Source organism: Schistocerca cancellata, chromosome 1 (assembly GCF_023864275.1).
Source record: "Schistocerca cancellata isolate TAMUIC-IGC-003103 chromosome 1, iqSchCanc2.1, whole genome shotgun sequence".
NCBI lineage: Eukaryota > Metazoa > Arthropoda > Insecta > Orthoptera > Acrididae > Schistocerca > Schistocerca cancellata.
Genome location: NC_064626.1, coordinates 979,025,859 through 979,030,144, shown reverse-complemented (window position 1 = coordinate 979,030,144; position 4,286 = coordinate 979,025,859).

The following is a 4,286-nucleotide window of genomic DNA, read 5'->3' as shown; positions in this document are numbered from 1 at the left end:
TCCGGTCCACCACGTGTCGGCCAGCTGCACACAGCTATGACTTCTGCACTTTTGGAACGTGAGGACACACTCATTCGCGGCGATCGACGAATCAGAACCAAATATCTTGCTGCTCGAATGGCTGTCTCTATCGGTAGTGTTGACAAACTCGCCCATCAATGATGTGTGCCCGCTGGACTCCTCATGGTGCTACAATCAACTCTGGAGTATATTATGATACCCTCAAGAAAGTCAAGAAACGACTTCAGCGTGTTCGCCGTCACAAAAATGGAAACTAACTTATCCTTCTCCATGACAATGTAAGGCCTCACACAAGTCTGCGCGCCAAAGAGAAGATCACAAAACTTCATTGCACTCTTCTTCCTAATCCACCCTACAGCCCGGATGTAGCAACTTCCGATTTTCATCTGATTGGCCGATGAAGGATGCACTGCACAGGAAGCAGTGGGTGAATGATGGAGAGGTTATTGTCGCAGCAAGACGTCGGCTCGACGTCGACCATTAGAGTGGTATCATATGGGTATACAAGCCGTCCCAGTATGGTGGCCTACAGCCATCGCACTGAACGGAGATTATGTTGACGAACAGGGTTTTGTAGCCAAAAGAGTGGGGAATACTATGACGTATTGAACCGTGCCGCGCGGGATTAGCCGAGCGGTCTTAGGCGCTGCAGTCATGGACTGTGCGGCTGGTCCCGTCGGAGGTTCGAGTCCTCCCTCGCGCATGGGTGTGTGTGTTTGTCCTTAGGATAATTTAGGTTAAGTGGTGTGTAAGCTTAGGACTGATGACCTTAGCAGTTAAGTCCCAAAAGATTTCACACACATTTGAACATTTGTATTGAACCGTAAATAAAGCCAGCCTACTATCAGAAAAAAGTGTTTTGCAGTGCTTATGAAAAGACCCTAGTATTTGTTTGAAATCCAAGTGCAAATCGATGTCAGTGACATTGGGCTATAATTAAGTGGTTTACTGCAAAAAGTAAATCACACATTTTATAGGCAGATCAAGTAACTTTTATTGAAAGCTGCATTGCATTTCAGACCTACACAAATACATGGCATTTGAATACAACCATCAAGTCTCTGTAAACAATGGTCGGAACGTTCTACCAATCCTTCAGTTATCCAACGATAGATATCCGCTTCTTGGTTACGGAGCCGTTCGGGAACCGCTGTGTGAACATCCTCACCGTTGGAAAATCCCTTTCCCCCGACATGTTGTTTCAGCTTTCGCGTGGTGCAAGGTCTGTACTTTCCGTTCAGCATCCGCCATGTGCATAAGGCCGTGGTCAAATTGTTGGTACAATTTCACTACGAATGAATGAGACATTGTACTCAGTTCATGTACCACGAGAATTTCAATTGAGACATATTGAACACAAGTACCCACTGTCACACGTATTTCTACATCGGAGCACGTTTCCAGATACCGCGCTATTTCACTGGCACCATGTGATGCACCTGTAGCAGTCCATATGTATCTACAGAAAACAAGGAATAATACGCCACTCCTGTTACTTAATGGCCGTATCGTGAGACGACACGCGGAATTTAATTTCTGAAGTATCTGCGTACGATGTGGGATTCTTTGTTTTCGAAGCACGTTTCCTGATTAACGCCTGGATCCAGAAATAAGGCACCTCTTCTCGGACGTGCCCAGGGGCAGCGCAGAGCAGCACACGCGCCCTCGCGCCTGCTGCGGCGTTATCGGATCAGGCCGACAACGGCGGGCGAACATTAGCCTGCGGTGGTCGGGGCGCGCGGTTTGTTTGTGAGCGCGGCGGCGACCGCGTAATGAGGCGGCGGTTCCTTGGCGCTAATTGGCGATGCTTATCAGCTGCTGCCGCTGCCGCTGGCCGAAGAGCGGTCCCGGTTATCGCGCTGAAGAACCCGCTGGTCCGATTTCCAAAGAGCTCTCCCACTTGTCGCTAACGAGTTAGTCTCGCTCCAGGGAGGACACGCGGCGTTGGCCTCCGTCACGTGTTGCTGATTTAGCTACGGCGGCTTTCTCAGACTCGCTGAATTAGCGTTAGCTATCGTGTCTGTGCGGAACCTCCCGCTGCGCTAATTACCTGGGACACTTGCTATCCTGTAGAAACATAAAATGGTCGATCCTTAAAATTCTCTATCGCACAGCGATACGGAACGAGGCCTCAAACGAGATCCACTTAAAAGAATCACGCACATTGTGGCGTAGAGATACGCATTGACGATTAGAACTCCTGGACGCTTCTTGCTGCTCTCAGTGGCCCAGTGCCCTGGAAAACGTCTTTCCTATCACCAAAGCTGCCACATGTCGTTTTTATACTTACTTGCTACAGGTTTAGTGAGGTCCTACAAATTAGATACCAGCCTGTTAATGACGAGTCATTTCCTGTGTACACCAACCGTTCTAAAATTTTATTTGACCTTTGAGGACACAGGTAACAGTTGCGTGTGACTATTTTATAGCCAAAAATTTTGAGATACTCAGAAACTATAAAATTAATATTTTATATTTTTCTATCACAAGCGACTTCCTGACACGTTGATATGTCTTAATGAATATTACAGAGGGTGACAAGCTTAACACTTTATTACTAAATAGTGTAATTAACAATATTTTTTTCATAAAAGTACATGCTACACGATGTTTTCAGTTTCAGGCAGTAATTCCTATTTTTCGTTTTTGGGTGAGTAACGTACACGGCATGAAATGCTTATTGTACCGTACTGAAGCCATTTTTGGTATTCTAGAAATCAAATCCTTACTTCTGTTCGTGAGACAAGTACAGAGTGGCGTTACGAGTTTATTCGTGTTTCGAGAAATGCAAATTTTGATATGTGATTAAATTAAATTCGTAGTTGAGGTGAATGGGTGTAATTACAGGACTTTCTGCGAAAAGTTATGAAGCTGATTGATCACACTATTTTCCAGCGTTGTAGAAAGCAGATAAATTAACGCACAGTCATCTCGAAGAGACGTGATTAAGTGTCAGCAATGTGAGAACATAGTGTCATGGACTCTCATTTTTGTGAATAGGTTGTAATTTACGTTTTCTGGGAAGCTGAGTAGATCGAAAAGTAATGAGATTTTTCGGAGAGGAATTTCTTCCAGTGGAATGAAACATTACATGTATCATACCACATGGGAGTAATTCAGAAACTATGCAAGATGTTCGGAAATGGTTAAAATGGCTCTGAGCACTATGGGACTAAGGTCATCAGTCCCCTGGAACTTAGAGCTACTCAAACCTAACCAACCTAAGGACATCACACACATCCATACCCGAAGCAGGATTCGAACCTGCGATCGTAGCGGTCGCGCGGTTGCAGACTGAAGGGCCTAGAGGCGCCCGGGCCACAACGGCCGGCTTCCCTTTACAAACCTCTAGGACTTGTACAACGGATGATCAGATAGTATTCTGAGTAGGAACTCTTGTCTGGAAAGGTACCTTTTCCGTTCTACGGCGGACTCAATTTTGATGATTAAGTTGTACATTTCTACTTGATGAACTTAATTATAAATGATGCAGTAGGCAATAATCCCAAAGGAACCATTACGAAACATTTATTTATCAATTAAGCACATTTTTTTGTATTAACACTTATAAACATTACATTTTGTACGCGCAGTATGCTGGGTTCTTTTTTATTTTGTAATAATGTAAACACGTCGGACATCGCTTCCTCTTCAAAATATTATCTACTCCCTGCCCTCTAGAAGTTTGTAAGGAGTATTCCCTAACACCATGTGTAGTACCGAATGAGTATACTGAATTAACATCGAGTAAACTTCCCAAATTGTTATTCACTGGTTAAAGTTACAGTTCTTTTAACAGTAGGTCTCCAGTTGTAATTCTGGCTACTAGTGTGAGCATGTACTATGTAAGTGAACGGGATAATGCAAACTAGTGCAGCTGGTATATACTTTGAGGTCTCTGCGAGGCACTTAAATGTGACCTACAGAGTAGCCACGTAGATGTGGATATAGAGTTGTAGAGTGCAGTAGCAGTCGGTGGCTCAGCGGTGGTGGTGGTGAAGGGCTGGAGCGTCCAGTGGAGTCATTGCTGACAGTAAAGAACGGTTTATTCACCTTCGATGAAAGCTTTACCGTAGTTCAGTAATGCGTTGTATTAAGGGTAGCGGTTTCTAACCTGGTGGGGGGATGCTGCATGAGCGCCCTGCGTTGCTGGCGACAGGCCTTTGTGTGGCTGATGGCCTCTGCCGGCCACAGACGTGTAAGTGAGAGTCGCTCTACTTCTCCATTGGCGATGGCTCCTGGAGCATCTCCTCGGTTCCGCAAGC